Source organism: Nycticebus coucang, chromosome 24, assembly GCF_027406575.1.
Source record: "Nycticebus coucang isolate mNycCou1 chromosome 24, mNycCou1.pri, whole genome shotgun sequence".
Classification (NCBI taxonomy): domain Eukaryota; kingdom Metazoa; phylum Chordata; class Mammalia; order Primates; family Lorisidae; genus Nycticebus; species Nycticebus coucang.
In genome coordinates, this window is record NC_069803.1 from 1,589,080 (window position 1) to 1,607,679 (window position 18,600).

Sequence of the window (18,600 nt, forward strand, 5' to 3'; positions counted from 1 at the left end):
ACAACAATGAAGACACAAGCTACCAAAACCTGTGTGATACTGTAAAAGCAGTTTTGAAAGGAAAATTTATTGCTTTACATGCCTACATTCGAAAAACAGAAAGAGTGCAACAACAAACTCACGAACCATCTTATGGAATTGGAAAAAGAAGAACAATATAAGCCTAAACCCGGTAGAAGAAAAGCAATATTGAAAACTAAATCAGAGATCAATGAAATTGAAAACAAAAGAATTATTCAGAAAATTAATGAAACAAAGAGTTGGGTTTTTGGAAAATAGATAAACCTTTGGCCAGACTAACTAGAAATAGAAAAGTAAAATCTCTAGTAACCTCAATCAGAAATGATAAAGGGGAAATAACAACTGATGTCACAGATATAAAAGAGATCATCTCTGAATACTACCAAAAACTCTATGTCCAGAAATTTTACAATGTGAAGGAAATGGATCAATCTTTGGAATCACACCTTCTCTCTAGACTTAGCCAGGAAGAAATAGAGCTCCTCAATTTCAAGCACTGAGATTAAAGACACAATAAAACAACTTCCAACAAAAAATGCCCTGGTCCAGATGGCTTCACACCAGAATTCTATCAAATCTTCAAGGAAGAGCTTATTCCTGTACTGCAGAAATTATTCCAAAACCTTGAGGAGGAAGGAATCTTCCCCCAACACAGTCTACGAAGCAAACATCACCCTGATACCAAAACCAGGAAACAACTCAACTAAAAAGGAGAATTTCAGACCAATTTCACTAATGAATATAGATGCAAAAATTCTCAACAAAATCCTAGCCAATAGATTACAGCTTATCATCAAAAAAGTCATACATCATGATCAAGTAGGTTTCATCATCCCAGGGATGCAAGGCTGGTTTATATGCAAGTCCATAAACATTATTCACTGTATTAACAGAAGCAAAAAGAAAGACCATATGATCCTCTTGATCAAATAAGAGTATGTCTATTGAGAGGTGGAGCATGATAGCAGATGGGATGGATGTTTAGCCCATCTCTCCCAAATCATCAGATGAGAGTGAGGGGGATCTAGATCTTTTCACAGCATGGAGTGTTGATGTGCATAGGCAGCTAGAGGTGTGCAGTGAATTGGTGATTGCTGTATTTGAGGTGCAATCCAAAGCAATGAACTCTGCTGGAGAAATTTCCATGCCACTGAGGCACCCGGTCCCTCCCCCATGGAGGACTTCAGTTCCCAGTTCATGGGGAAACCTAGGTATTTGGTGGAAATTTTGGTGAAGTGTGGACAACTGCATGGAATTTGGTGACCATAAAGGGGTGCCATTTGGAGCCATAGGGGGCTAGGTAGCCGAATAAAAATTTAAGGGGAAAGGATCCTGCCTAGGAAATAGACACATTTTGAAATGTCAGAAATGGCAGACACCTTTTCCCAGAACAACAGGTGTGATTGAATAGACCAAACCATTCCTGGTGGGGAATATTGGTGTGGACTGGCAGTTCCAGGTGTGCAGCAACCTAGCAGATTGCTGGACTCAAAAGTGTGGTTCTGAGCCACAGAAGCTGACAGAAAGGTCTCCCCACCGCTAAGACGCGCAAGCCTCTGGTAACCAGGCCCACCCCCAAAGAGGATTGCAGTTCCCAGTTCAGATAAACTGGGAGCTGAGTGAAAGATTGGTGAAGTGTGGAATCCTGCACTGAGTTTGGAGATCAGATAGGTGTGCCATCTGGAACAGAACAGCCAAGGTTAGGCAACAGTTAGGGAACAGACATATATTGAAACCTCAGAAATGGCTATGGGCCAGGTATGGTGATTACCATGGTAACAATGTAAACTGTGAATCAGGTATAAGCCTGGGAACCACTCACAGCGCCACCTGGTGTCCAGGAAGTATATTGCAATATAAATATATTCCTACTAAAATTGACCCCTACGTCATATGTATAGTTGTATATTTTTATATATATACAAGAATAAAATTTTTGTGGTTGGTGCCTTTTTTGTAATTTTCCTCTCTTTTTTTCATCCTTTTCTTGGAGGAGTTATTGTTAATTTTTAAAATTTTTTTCTTCCTTTTTAACTTTTTTATTAATACTATTTTCTTTTCTTTCTCCCTTCCTCTTCTTCCCTTCTTATGGTTGCTGAGAGTGCTTACATCAGATTTTTAGAGGTTTTTTTATTCTTTTCAATTATTTTATAATTATAATTATTTTTGTTATAATTGGTTTTTGTCTGTATGTCTATGTGTTTCTGATTGTCCATGCATCTGTGGGATTGTGTGTCTGGTAGTAGCCTTTTTATCTTTTTATTTGCTCAATTTGGTTTCAATGTGTTTTTTGTTTTGCTAAATTCTCAGATCAGCTACTTTCCCTAACTCCAATTTTCACATTCAACAAGAACAAGGGGGAAGTGGGGATGACAACTGACTGGAGCCCGCTCTCAACAGAAGCTCCAATCCAAAGGGAGAGATAATGGCCAGAAAGAACCCAACAAAGCCAAAGGAGGGGAGCCAGGCTGAGAGACAAGATAGATAATTGCACATCCCTGCTGAGGCAAGCTTCAACTCCAAAGATACTAATTTCAGGGACGATTCTCATCTGAAGAGGTTGTGTGGCCACCCCTCCCCTATCAGGGTTGCTTGCTTGCTGTGTGATCTCTACTAATGAGTGATGAACTAAGGCTCTTCTTCCTTACCCCACCGGAGGGACTTGCTGGAAGTTGGGACTCCTTCTGAAGAGAGCCCCTGCTGTGAGCCCAGGAATTCCCTTGTCTGGCAGGAAATTTGAACAAATATTTTCCTTGCCACCTTGAACCTCCAGTCTACCCTTCCACCCCTGGGTCTGGCAGTCTAGAAGTCCAACCCCTGCAGAAATCAGAATGTCTGAACTTCTTGGCTAGGACTGGGCATTGCATAGATGGAGGCAGTACGGCTGTGCCATATCTGTGAATCCAGTAACTGTACAGAAAGACACAAGGTAAAGGTGACTGACCAGGCCCAGAAAAAGTGTATCTCAGCAACAGAAGGAGGCTTGGGTCTCTGCACTACGGGTGGAGACTCAGAAACTGCTGAGGTGCACGAACCCAAAAGGAGACACCTCCCACCCAACATCAGCATTAATGCAGTGATCCTGCTGGGGTCTAATTTTGGAGAATCACCTCCCAAACTCCATGGCCTGCTAGACGGAATCAGACCTTACCCTATATAGGGATACCAGAGCTACAGAACAGTGGCAACAAAGGTGCAGTGGCTGAGGGAGAAATTCTTTTGCTGTCTGGATAACCTGAATTTTAGATTGAGCTCAGGTGGCATTTTCTTCAGCTGTCATTGAGCCGCTGAGGCAGTCAGACCTAAGCTTCCCTGATGGATGGTGGCAGACTGTGGTAACCAGGAGGAGGAGACAGTGACACTTTTACTCTGTCAGACACATAGCCCTGGCACATTTCCTTATTGGACAGAACTGGGCCACAGAGACTGCCAGTGGGGCTACCAGACACTGGGGTGACCAGAGTCCGATGGTGGAGGGCAAGCAAGGTGGGGAAGGAGGCATCAAACCCCTTGCTCCAAACCTCCTACTGGACAGGCCTTTCTGAATCCTTGGAGCACCAGAGGTGCTCAAACCACACTTGAGCTACCAGTAGACTCCTAATATCCACTTGCTGGAGACCTTTTAAATGCTCCATCTAGAGAATGGGCTGTTTGGGGCAATTTGTTTGGAACTCTTGAACTGGACAAATCACCCATGGACCCTCCAAGATGGTACCCTGGTTTTGCTGTACTGGGAAGGTTTGATTTTTCTCTTACAGATATTACCAGTGGGGGAAGGAATGTCCTAGTTACTTGTATTTCTCCAAAGCTGAGACTGCAACCCAGAGTCACTGATTCACTAGGAGTGGACAGAGATCAGCTGAATACAGACAGAGCCACCTTCCCCCACTACACCAAGCAGGCCTCTAGAGTCACAGACTACAGTACTGTAAAGGTCTTTTACAAAATTGTAGAGGAAAAGCTGCAGTCACCAGGCTCAGTTCCTTGGTGAAGGGCTGGTCAATCACAACCCCAGAAGTCACCAATCCAATTTCACGTTACATGCTCATCTAGCTAAACACTGAAAAATAATCATGGGGCAGAATCAGTGGAAAAACTCTGGCAACATAAATAATCAGAACAGTTCAACTCCCCCAAGGAATGACAAAGCAGTCAAACCAGAGGATCCCATTCACAAACAGATGGTTGAGATGTCCAAAATAGAATTTAGAAGTTGGATTTCAAATAAGGTCATCAAAATTAAAGTAAAGATGGAGTTAGAAATTGTAGGATTAATTCAGAAGATTAATTCAAGAATTCAATAAATTCAAAGACAAAATCACCGAAAATTTAGACACATTGAGAAAAGAAGTTGCAGCCTTACATGATATGAGAAATACAGAAGAATCCTTGGGTAACAGAATGGAACAGGCAGAAGAAAGGATTTCCAACATCAAAGACAAAGCTTTTGAATGATCCCAAATGCTCAAAGAGAAAGAGAAGTGGAGAAAAATAATGAATCATTCTCTCAGAGATCTCTGAGGTAATTTAAAGAAAACCAATATTTTCCTTATAGGGATCCCTGAAGATGACAAAACTCTTCTCTTGAGATTATGAAAGAGAACTTTCCAGACATGCCAAGAGATTCTGAAATTCAGATAGCAGACAGTTTTAGAACCCCAGCACAACTCAAGCCGAATAAGACATCCCCCAGGCACATGATGATTAACTTCACTAAAGTTAATATGAAGGAGAAAAACCTGAAAGCAGCCAGATGTAAGAAAACCATAACCTACAAGGGGAAGAATATTAGAATGTCTGAAGATCTCTCTGCTGAAACCTTTCAAGCTAGAAGAGGGTGGTAATCTACTTTTAATCTCCTAAAACAAAATAACTTTCAACCTAGCTAAACTGAGTTTCATTTATGATGGAGAAATTAAAGACTTTAATGACATTCACATGTTGAAGAAATTTGCCATAACTAAACCAGCTCTCCAGGATATTCTCAGACCTATCCTTCATAATGACCAGTTCAATTCTCCACCACAAAAGTAAACTCACTATGAAACTTTTGATCAAATTCCAACTTCCACAGTGGTAAGAGGATTAAAAATGTCCACTGGTCATTCAAAAAACTCGATACCCAAAATTCTACCAGGCTTATCAACATACTCAATTAATGTGAATGGCTTAAATTTTCCTCTACAGGTTGGCTGCCTGGATAGAAAAACACTGGCCAGATATCTGCTGCATACAAAAATCTCATCTTACCTTAAAGATAAATATAGACTTAGGGTGAAGGGAAGATCAACTATATTACAGGCAAATGGAAAGCAGAAAAAAGCAGGTGTTGCAATTTTATTTGCAGATACAATAGACTTTAAACCAATAAAAGTAAAGAAAGAAAAGAAGGGTCACTACATATTTTAAGGGCAATACTCAATATGATGAGATTTCAATTATCAATATTTATTCACCCAACCAAAATGCACTTCAATTTATAAGAGAAACTCTAACAGACATGAGTAACTTGATTTCCTCCTCTCCATAGTAGTTGGAAATTTTAACACCCCTTTACTGATATTGGATAGATCCTCCAAGGAGAAGGTAAGCAAAGAAATTTTAGATTTACAATTAACCATCCAACAATTTGAGACATCTACAGAACGTTTCATTCTAACAAAACTGAATACACAGTCTTCTCATCAGCCCATGGAAGATCCTCAAAAATCAATCACACCTTTGGTCACATCTAACCTCAGAAAATTGAAAACAATAGAAATTATTCCTTGCATCTTCTCGGACCATCATTAACTAAAAGTGGAACTCAGTAACAACAAGAATATGCATATTCATACAAAAACATGGAAACTAAATACCCTCATGCTGAATGAACTGGGTCATAGATGACATTAACAAGGAAAGTAACAAATTTTTGGAAGAAAACGACAATGAAGACAAAAATAATCAGAACTTCCAGGATACTGCAATGGCAGTCCTAAGAGGAAAATGTATAGCACTGCAAGCCTTTCTTAAGAAAACAGAAAGAGTAAGTTAACATCTTAATGGGACACCTCAACCAATTTGAAAAGGAAGAAAATTCCAATCCCATAACCAGCAGAAAAAAAGACATAACCAAAATTAAATTGAAAACAAAAGAATTATACAACAGATCAATAAATCAAAAAGTTGGTTTTTTGTAAAGGTCAATAAAAAAGATAAACCTTTGGCTAGCCTAACCAGGAGAAAAAAAAAAAAAACAGTAAAATCTCTAATTTCATCAATCAGAAATGGTAAAGAAGAAATAACAGCAGACTCCTCATGAGTTCAAAAAATTCTTAATGAATACTACAAGAAACTTTATTCTCAGAAATGCAAAAATCTAAAGAAATCGACAAATACTTGGAAGCACGCCACCTCCCAAGACTTAGCCAGAGTGAAGTGGACATGTTGAACCGGCCTATATCAAGTTCTTAAATACCATCAAATATACAAAATCTCCCTAAAAAGAAGAGCCTGGGACCAGATGGCTTCACATCAGAATTCTACCAAACTTTTAAAGAGGAACTAGTACCGATATTACTCAAACTTATCCAAAATATAGAAAAAGAAGGAATATTACACAACACATTCTATGAAGCAAACATCACCTTGATCCCCAAACCAGGAAAAGACCCAACAAGAAAAAAATATTATAGATCAATATCACTAATGAATATTGATGCATAAATATTCAACAAGATCCTAGCAAACAGAATCCAGCAATACATCAAACAAATTATACACCATGACCAGGTGGGTTTTATCCTGGGGTCTCATGGCTGGTTCAATATATATAAAACTATAAATATAAATCAGCACATAAACAAATTAAAAAACAAAGACCATATGATTCTCTCAATTGATGCAGAAAAAGCTTTTGATAACATCCAACCTCCCTTCATGGTCACACTTAAGAAAATGGGTATAGAAGGGACATTTTTTAAACTAATAGAGACCATCTACAACAAGCCCACAGTTAATATCATATTGAATGGAGTTAAATCGAAACCATTTCCACTCAGGTCAGCAACCAGGCAAGGATGCCCATTGTCTTCACTGTTCTTTAACATTGTAATGGAAGTTTTAGCCATAGCAATTAGGGAAGAAAGGGCAATCAAGTGTATCCATAAAGTGACAGAAGAGATCAAACTTTCACTCTTCGCAGATGATATGATTGTCTATCTGGAAAATACCAGGGATTCTCCTACAAAACTCTTAGAAGTGATCAAGGAATACAGCAACATCTCAGGTTACAAAATCAACACTCATAAATCTGTAACCTTTATATATACCAACAATAGCCAAGCTGAAAAAACAATCAAGGACTCTATTCCATTTACAGTAGTGCCAAAGAAGATGAAATATTTGGGAGTTTACCTGACAAAGGATGTGAAAGATATCTGAAAAGAGAACTATGAAACTCTAAGAAAAGAAATAGCTGAAGATGTTAACAAATGAAAAAACATACCATGCTCAAGGCTAGGAAAAATCCATATTGTCAAAATGTCTATACTACACAAAGCACTATACAATTTTAATGCAATACCTATTAAAGTTCCATTGTCATACTTTAATGATCTTGAAAAAATAATACAACGTTTTATATGGAGTCAGAAATATCCTCGAATAGATAAGACATTACTCAGAAATAAAAACAAAGCAGGAGGAATTACGCTACCAGACCTCAGATTATACTATAAATTGATAGTGATCAAAACAGCATGGTACTGGCACAAAAACAGAGAGGTAGATTATGGAACAGAATAGAGAACCAAGAAATGAACCCAGCTACTTACCATTATTTGATCTTTGATAAGTCAATTAAAAAAATTCAGTGGGGAAAAGATTCCCTATTTAACAAATGGTGCTGGGCGAACTGGCTGGTGACCTGTGGAAGACTGAAACTGGACTCACACCTTTCACCTTTAACTAAGATAGATTCTCACTGGATTAAAGATTTAAACTTAAGACATGAAACTATAAAAATACTAGAAGAAAGTGCAGGGAAAACTCCTGAAGGAATCGGCCTGGGTGAATATTTTATGAGGAGGAGCCCAACGACCATTGAAACAGCATCAAAAATACACTACTGGGATCTGATCAAACTAAAAAGCTTCTGCACAGCCAAAAACACAGTAAGTAAAGCAAGCAGACAGCCCTCAGAATGGGAGAAGATATTTGAAGCTTATATCTCTGACAAAGTTTTAATAACAAGAATCCACAGAGAACTCAAATGTATTAGCAAGAAAAGAACAAGTGATCCCATCTCAGGCTGGGAAAGGGACTTGAAGAGAAACTTCTCTGACAAAGAGAGGCACATGGCCTACAGACACATGAAAAAGTGCTCATCATCCTTAATCATCAGAGAAATTCAAATCAAAACTACTTTGAGATATTATCTAACTCCAGTAAGATTAGCCCACATCACAAAATCCCCAAACCTGAGATGTTGGCATGGATGTGGAGAAAAGGGAACACTTCTACATTGCTGGTGGGAATGCAAACTAATATGTTTCTTTTGGAAAAATGTTTGGGGAAAACTTAGAGAACTAAAAATTGACCTGCCATTTGATCCTATAATTCCTCTACTAGGTATATATCCAGAAGACCAAAAATCACATTATAACAAAGATATTTGTAGCAGAATGTTTATTGCAGCCCAATTCATATTTGCTAAGTCACAGGAAAAGTCCACATGCCCATCGAGTCATGAATGGATCAATAAATGGTGGTATATGTACATCATGGAATATTATGCAGCAATAAAGAAAGATGGAGACTTTATCTCTTTCCTGTTTACATGGATGGAGCTTACCATTCTTAGCAAGGTATCTCAAGAATGGAAGAAAGGAGAGTGCCTGTGGCTCAATGGAGTAAGGCACCAGCCCCATATGCCAAAAGCGGTGGGTTCAAACCCAGCCCTGGCCAAAAAAAAAAAAAGAATGGAAGAAAAAGTACCCAATGTACTCAGCCCTAATATGAAACTAATTTGTAGCTTTCATATGAAACTATAACACAATCTCAGCACAAGAATATGGAGAAAGGGGTAAGGGAGGGGTGGGGGAGGATGGGTGGAGGGAGGGCAATTAGTGGATCCACACCTATGGTGCAATTAGAAGGGTACAGGTGAAATTTACTAAAAATTTAGAATATAAAAGTCTGAACACAATAACTAAGAAAATGCCATGAAGGCTATGTTAACCAGTTTGATGAAAATATTTCAACCTGTATATAAAACCAGCACATTGTACCTCATGATTGCATTATTGTACACAACTATGAATTAATAAAAAAATAAATAAGAAATAAGAAATAAAAAAGACCATATGATCTTCTCAATAGATGCAGAAAATGCATTCAATAAAATCCAGCATCTTTTTTCAATTATAACACTGAAGAGTATAGGCATACGTGACACATTCCTTAAACTGATCAAAGCTATCTATGAAAAAACCTCAGCTAATATATTACTGAATGGAGTAAAACTGAAAGCTTTTCCTATCAGAACTGGAACCAGACAAGGTTGTCCTTTGTCACCATTAGTATTCAACATAGTGCTGGAAGTTCTAGCACATAAAATTAGGAAAGACAAGGAAATAAAGGAAATACAAATGGGAGCAGAGGAGGTCAAACTCTCCCTCTGCTGATGATATGATATTATACTTAGAGAACTCCAAAGACTCAACCACAAGACTCTGGAAGTCATCAAAAAATACAGTAATGTCTCAGGATATAAAATTAATGTCCACAAGTCAGTTGCCTTTGTATACGCAAATAGCAGTCGAGATGAGAGGCTAATTAAAGACACAACTCCCTTCCCCATAGCTTAAAAGAAAATGAAATACCTAGGAATATACCTAACAAAGGAGGTGAAGAAACTCTGTAAAGATAATTATGAAATCCCAAGAAAGGAAATAGCAGAGGATATTAACAAATGGAAGAACATAACATGCTCATGCCTGGGAAGAATCAACATTGTTAAAATCTCTATACTTCCCAAAACAATCTACCTATTCTATGCCATCCCTATTAAGATACCAACATCATATTTCAAGATTTGAAAAAAAATGATTCTGCGTTTTGTATGGAACCAGAAAAAGCCCTGTGTAGCTAAGACCCTCCTTAGTCATAAAAACAAAACTGGGGGCATCACCATACCAGATTTTAGGCTGTAATACGAAGCCATAGTTGTCAAAACAGCATGGTACTGGCACAAAAATAGAAACAGATATTTGGAATCATAGAAAACCAGGAAATGAGACTAACATCTTACAACCACCTAATCTTCGATAAATCAAACTAAAACATACTTTGGGGAAAAGACTCTCTATTCAATAAATGATGCTGAGAGAACTGGATATCCACATGTAAAAGACTGAAATTGGACCCACACATTTCTCCATTCACAAAAATTGATTCAAAATGGATAAAGACTTAAATTTAAGGTGTGAAATAATAAAAATCCTCAAAGAAAGCATAGGAAAAACATTGGAAGGTATTGGCCTGGGGAAAGATTTCATGTAGAAGACTGCCTTGGCAATTGCAACAACAACAAAAATAAACAAATGGGACTTAATTAAGCTGAAAAGCTTCTGTACAGCTAAGGAGACAACAACCAAAGCAAATAGACAACCTACACAATGGGAAAGGATATTTGAACATTTTGACTCAGACAAAAGCTTGATAAATAAGATCTATAGAGAACTCAAATTAATCCACATGAAAAAATCCAACAATCCCATATAGCAATGGGCAAGACAGATGAATAGAAAGACAGGCAAAAGGCTAAGAAACATGAAAAAATGCTCATCATCCCTAATTATTAGAGAAATGCAAATCAAAACCACCCTGAGATACCATCTAACCCCAGCAAGAATTGGCCCACATCAAAACATCTCAAAATTGTAGATGCTGGCATGGATGTGGAGAGAAGGGAACACTTTTACATTGCTCGTTGGGCTGCAAACTAATATAACCTTTTTTGAAGGAAGTATGGAGAACCCTCAGAAAACTCAAGCTAGACCTCCCATTTGATCCTGCAATTCCATTGCTGGGCATCTACCCAGAAGGAAAAAAATCCTTTTATCATAAGGACAATTGCACTAGACTGTTTATTGCAGCTCAATTTACAATCGCCAAAATGTAGAAAGAGCCTAAATGCCCACCAACTCAGGAATGGATGAGCAAGCTGTGGTATATGTACACCATGGAATACTATTCAGCCATTTTTAAAAATGGAGAATTTATAGCCTTTGTACTAACCTGGATGGAAGTGGAACATATTCTTAGTAAAGCATCACAAGAATGGAGAAGCATGAATCCCATGTACTCAATTTTGATATGAGGACAATTAATGACAAACAATGACACGGTGGGGGTGGGGGAAGGGGAGACCAGAGAGAGAAAGAAAGAGAGAGGAGTGGGGAAAGGAAAATCAGAAAGAGGGAAGGGGTGAGGGGGAAAGAGATGAGGTGGGGGTCTTGAAGTGAGCCACACCTTTCGGGGGAAAGACACCATTGTAAGAGGGACTTTACCTAACAAGTGCAATCAGTGTAACCTGGTTTCTTCTACCTTCAATGAATCCCCCCAAATTAAAAAAAAATAATGATAAGAAAAAAAAAGATATAACTATTCAGTATTGGTCTGTTCAAGAGTTCTATATCTTCTTTATTGAGCCTTGGGAGGGTATGTATTTCCAGTAATTTGTTGATTTTCTTAATGTATGGCGATGTTTTTGTAGTATTCACAGATAGTATTTTATATTTCTGTGATATCAGATGTAATATCTTTTTCATTTCTGATTGAGCTCATTTGTTCTTTTCTTCCCTAACACTGGTTAATGTAGTAACAAGTCTATAAATTTGGGTTTCTTTTTAAAGAACCAACTTTTTGTTTATTCTCTGAAAAAAAAATTTTTTTCATTTTGTTTTGTTTTGATTTTTGTTTTGTTTTGCTCTGAACTTAGTTTTTGTTTTATTCTACAGGCTTTGTGTTTTGTTTTCTATTCCTTTCCTAGTTCCATGAGATGTGCCATTAGGTTGATAATTTGTGATCTTTCTAACTTTTTGATGTAAGTAATTATGCCTATGAATTTTTCCTTCGGATGAATTTTATAGATTTGGATGTTTGTCAAATCTTGTTGACAAACTTGATTCCTTTGTCACTCAAGTTGAAGAATTATTTTTATTTCTGTCTTAATTTAATAATTGACTTAATAATTATTCAGCAGCATGTTGCTTAATTTCCATGACTTTGTGTCAATTTGAGTAATTCTCTTGCAACTTATTTCTAATTATATTCCACTGTGGTCTAATCAGATACATGATGAGATTTATATATTTTTCTTAATTTGTTAAGCCAGGTTTTGTAGGTTAAGATATGACCAATCGTGGAGAATGTTTCTTGTGCTGATGAGAATAATGCATAGTCAGTAGCTTTTGGTAGAATGTTTTGTAAATGTCTATTTGGCCCATTAGTTTTAGAGTCTTCTTTAAAGTAAATATTTCTTTATTATTTTCTGCTTTGACAATTTTTCAGTAAAGTGCAAAGTCCCTGGAAATTATGATGTTGTTATTTATATCTTTACTTTCTTCTACTAGGGTTTATGAACCTTTGAGCTCCTGTGTTAGGTGCATATATATTTAGGATTTTTATGTCTTCTTATCAAATTGCTCCATTTATTATGTCTTCTTCCCATCATTTATTTAAAGTCAATTTTATGTGATATGAGAATGAGTATACCTATTCTTTCATGATTTCTGTTTCTATGAAGTATGTTTCTCCATTCCTTCACCTTGAGTCTGTGTGAGTCTTTCTGGGCTAGATAGGTTTCCTTGAGACAGAAGATACTTGGGTTTTATTTTTTCATCCATTTTGCCAGCATATGTTGTTTAACTGTGGCATAAAAACCATTCATCTTGAATGATAGAATTGATATATGGGATGTTGTTCTGTTCATCATGTTGTGTAGTATCTTATTGTTTGGTTTTCTTTTTAGGCTACTGTTTTACATGAGGTGAGAATACTATCTTTTTGGTGAATTTAGACTGCTTGGTGTTTATTGCACTGATTCATGTATAATGAAGTTTTGAGTATTTCCTGCAAGGAAGAACTGCTTGTGACACATTCCTTTAGTGTTCGCTTTTCAGGAAAAGTCTTTATTTCTTCTTCATATATGAAATTTAGTTTTGCAGGCTACACGATTCAGGCTGGAAGGTTTTGTGTTTATTAATACTGAAAATAGGCCCCAAATCACTTATGGCTTATAAGGTCCCTATTGAGATATCTGTAGTTACCTTGATTGGACTTCCTTTTTAAGTTACTTTGTGTTTTCCCCTCACAGCTCACAGGAGTTTCTACTTCATGTTGACCTTGACCAGTCTGATGAATATTTGCCTGGTGATTTCCTCCTTTGGTAAAACCTTTGGCTTTCTTATTGGTACTTTAATGGGGGTCTAGTTTCTGAATAGATTCCTTGGTTATAATTATCCTTTGTGTGGTCATTTTCTCAGTTGCCAGTACAGGCATAATGGGGACCAAAGACCCAATCTTGGCAAGTACAAGCACCCTCAGAAAAGGGGGGAAATAAAATGGTAAGCTAAGCAAGGTGGAACAAAGGAAAGTCAGCTAATTTACCTTTAAACCATCTGCTGCTAAATTTCTTATCTGAAAAAGTTTTCTGATTTTTCTAGAAGTCTGCCCTATTGGGTATAGAGCTTACTAACACCCCTACTGAGTTTGTAAGCACTCTGAAGGAATAATGGCCACACAGAAAGCTGTGTCCAAGGACTAACTTTAACTAGGCTGCCTCCTGCCCAGTTAACAGTCAAAGCAAATACACATTGTGTAGATTTGTATTTGGCTGGGGAGAGCTCAAGGGAACAGCTCAAGCCCTGAAATATGGGTAGGAGGGCTTATATCCATTATCACAGAGGAAGACCCTCTTTGGTCGTTATGAGAGAAAAATTTCTCTTTCCTATTGATTCTTCAGAGGAGATTGATTCCAGTGGTGTTTTACTCCACAGTGAACTAGCAGATATTAACACCCCACAAGGAATCTGTGTGTGAGACCACAGACAGGAGCCTTCCCCCATACAAGTCTCAGGTTCCAGATTTCTCAAGAGTGCTCAGACCCTTAAAGTTAATGATTATAGAAACAACAGAAGCTGATATGCTTAGTCAGAGAATCTGCTGATGTCTTTGTTCCCTTCCTCACTTTACCCTCTGGACTAATGAGCAAATAGCCTTCAAGAAAAGCTGAATGGAACTGACACTCAGGACTACCGTCAGAACCCCACAAATGGGCAGTGGTCCCCCATGTTCCCACCTTTGAAAATTCTATTCTGTATGTCTTGTCACTTTCTTTCTTGCCATTTTTTCTAACCTTGCATATCTTCAGTCAACCACAGCCAGATTCATAGATTTTTTTTTCCACAGTCTCACTTTGTCACCCTTGATAGAATGCCATGGCATCATAGATCACAGCAACCTCAAACTCTTGGGATCAAGAGATTCTTTTGCCTCAGCCTCCCAAATATGCCTGGCTATTTTTCCAAATGAGGTCTTGCTCTGGCTCAGACTAGATCCACAGGTCTTAATGGATCCTGTCCCCAGGACAGGATCACAGTAGGCAGTTATTTGTAAGCTGTAGTGATTGTTTGCTATGTATGTGGGCAGATTCTTCATCCCTAGTTGGTGAAGGAATATGTAGATCTTTAAAATACTTTCTCTTTGCTCAGCTCTGCAGTCTTATAACAGCATGAATTATATAGAAACACTCAGGTTAATCTCTGAGACAGTAGCTGGTGATTGTGTAGAAGAATAGGCACACCCTGTATGATGAGTCAGAAAATGTTGCAAAGGACTATATAAGTCGTTGTCCCTGCCATTAGATAGTGCTTGCCAGAAAGAACATGCTGCAGTATGGATTTTTTGGAACATGTAACCAGTTCTAGCTCCTCAGGAGAAGTACTCAAATTTTCCATATGGTGAGCAGAGCCCTGTACCTGCCAGGTGAATATGTTTTATCCACCACAGCAGAGGTGAATGTAGTAGTTACACTGGGTGGGGCTGGTTCAGTGAGCCTGCCTTCAGGCTCCACAAAAGCCAGTAGGGTAGCTGTTTTGGCACAGTTCAAGAATCCATGCCCAGACGACTGGGAACAGACACCAGTGAGAGACCAAAGTGTCCCCACCAAGCCAGAAGGTCTGTCTGTATGGGTGAGGGACATCTGAAATTCACAATCTGGATGCCCATAGTGGGCTTCTCTCTTCTACCCCCTCCTCTGCCCTGCTGTCTCCTTCCAACATCTGGCCATCATGGCACTGTAAACTTGAAGCTTCCTTGTCCACGATCCTTCCCTGGGGTGAAAGCATGGCCTTTCTCTGGGGAGAGAGTTGCTCCACAACTGCACTGCACCTGGGACCCACACCGCACTCTCCTTTCAGTTCTGTACACTCAGGCTCCCTTGCCACCCAAGAATATTTATAAATCTCTCCTCCATGCCACTGAGAAACACAATCCAGTTGGGGTGGGTGGAATCTGGCCTGCAGGCCTGTCCTTGGGTCTCTGAAGATCAATCTCTGAGCATGCCAGGGAGAAGCATGTTGGTACTCAGTTGCCCATGGATTTCTCCAGCATGTTGGATGTCTCTCCACTTTGGACTTTCCAGTGCTCTGCCAGAGCATCCTGGTGAGCATCATCCTTTGGTCCACTGTAGGAAAGATGTTCTACTCATGGTGACAGAGTGAGACTGTCTCAAAAAAAAAAAAAAAAAAGAAAGAGAGAGAGGACAGAAAGGAAGGAAGGAAGGAAGGAAGGAAGGAAGGAAGGAAGGAAGGAAGGAAGGAAGGAAGGAAGGAAGGAAGGAAGGAAGGAAGGAAGGAAGGAAGGAAGGAAGGAAGGAAGGAAGGAAGGAAGGAAGGAAAAAGAAAAGAAAAGAAAAGAAAAGAAAAGAAAAGAAAAGAAAAGAAAAGAAAAGAAAAGAAAAGAAAAGAAAAAAGGGAAGATGAGACATACCCTTCTGAGGAAACTGGCTCAATTATCCCTCTTGAAGCAGTGCCCAGAGAAGGGGAAGGGAAAATAAAGAGTCTGAATGGAGAAGAGCTAGCACTTTAGTCATGTATGTCCCTCTCTCTGGAAGGCAGTCCATCTGAAATGTCCAAGTTCTGGAATCATACAAATCTCCTGGCATCCACTGACCCTGGGCCTCCTGCAGTCTGGGCCAGAGTTGAGAAATGATTTTGTGGGAATGAGCAAGACAAAAACTGAGGGGCTGACTCTCCCTTGGGAGGACAAAAGTATGCAGTGGGTGGTGCCTGACATCTCAGCTCAGGTTATAGAAAACAACCCCAACAAAACTGCCAGAATTATGCCTTGTTCTCAAGAAGTTCCCAGTTTCCTGAAATCATCAGCTTCTTGGTTCATGAGGGTAGAAATGTTTTCCAGTAGCTTTGGAGCCTGCTTACTTCCAGAAGTGTGAGGGAAAGAGAAGCAAAACCCCCACACCTCTTGCCATGCTCCATGCCTCTCCTTTTTGTCCTACTCTGCCACTTCTTCCCATGGAATCTCTGACAGTTTCTAAATATTTTCCTTCAGATTATACCTTATCTATGTTTTTGTGGGGTTCTTTTTCTGTTTCTTGTGCTTTGTTTTTGTTTTTGTTTTATGAGGGGTTGTCTAAAAACGTCCTTTCTGAGACAATCTAGTAGCCTATGTCTTTGGTCAGCTATCTTGAAATATATCCCTTTTTTTAAATTATGAATTTGTCTATCCTGTGCCTATCCAATATTTTTTAATTACTTAGTGGGAAGATGAGGTACTGTAAGTTTTCTTTTGCCTTTTTCTTCAATATTATGCTGATTATTGTGATTCTGTTTGTTTTCATATAATTTTGATAAGCTACTTCTAATTTTCCATCAAAAATATGTGAAAAACAATTTTATGTATACCTTAAGGCATGTATGGGGAACAATGTGCTTATTTCATATAGAATTAGGAGCATTTACATCACACTGATTAATATAAACCTCATCTCATTTATGTAATTGTTGTGTTAAGAAATGTATACTCTATACTTAACAAATTGGACAAGTACCCTTCCACTATGCACCATAGGTGTGATCTGACAATTCACCCTCCCTCTATCTGACCTTTCATCTGTCCTCTCATCCCCCCTCCTCCCTCATTCATCCTGGGCCATAGTTATGATCTATTCTTCATAGGGAAGTGAGAGTAATTGTAAATTGATTTTATAATAGTACTGAGTACATTGGATATTTTTTCTTTCATTCTTGAGATACTTTACTAAGCAGGATATGTTCCAGCTCCATCCATGTAAACATAAAAGAGGTAAAGTCTCCATCTTTTCTAAGGCTGCATAATATTCCACAGTATACATATACCATCATTTATTAATCCCTTCATGGGTCAATGGGCACTTAGGCTTTTTCCATGACTTGGCTATTATGAATTGAGCTGCAATGAACAAGTTGATGCAAATACCTTTGTTATAAAGTGATTTTAGCTTTTGGATATGCACCTAGTAGAGAAATTGCAGGATCAAATGGATCTAAATACCTTCAGATCCCTAAGTATTTTCCATACTTATTTCCAAAAGGGACATATTAGTTTTCCATCCTACCAGCAGTGTAGAAGTGTTCCCTTCTCTCAACATCCATGCCAACATCTGTAGTTTGGGGATTTTGTTATTTGAGCCATTCTTGCTGGAGTTAGACAATATGTTATTTTAATGACATTCACATGTTGAAGAAATTTGTCCTAACTAAACCAGCTCTCCAGAATATTCTCAGACCCATCCTCCACAATGACAAGCACAATGCTCTACTACCAAAGTAAACTCACTCAGAAACTTTTGATCAAATCCCAACTTCCACAGTGGCAAAAGGATTAAAAATGTCCACTGGACTTTTGGAAAACTTCATACCCAAAATACTACCAGGCTAATCAATACTCTCAATTAATGTGAATGGCTTAAATTGTACTCTAAAGAGGCATAGGCTGGCTGACTCGATACAAAAACTCATGGCCAGATATCTGCTGCATACAAGAATCTCATCTTACCTAAAAAGATAAATATAGACTCGGGGTAAAGGGATGGTCATCTACAATTCAGGCAGATGGAAATCAGAAAAAAATCAGTGTTGAAATTTTATTCACAGATACAATAGGCTTTAAACCAACAAAAATAAGGAAAGATAAGGATGGTCACTTCGTATTTGTTAAGGGCAACACTCAACATGGTGAGATTTCAATTATTAACATTTATACACCCAGCCAGAATGCACCCAATTTATAAGAGAGACTAACAGACATGAGCAACTTGATTTCCTCTAGCACCATAATAGTCAGAGATTTTAATATGTGATTTTTTTTTTATAAATCATAGATGTGTACATTAATGCAATCATGGGGAACAATGTGCTGGTTTTATATACAATTTGAAATATTTTCATCAAGCTGGTTAACATAGCCTTTATGGCATTTTCTTAGTTACTGTGTTGGGACATTCATATTCTACATTCAGTAAGTTTCACATGT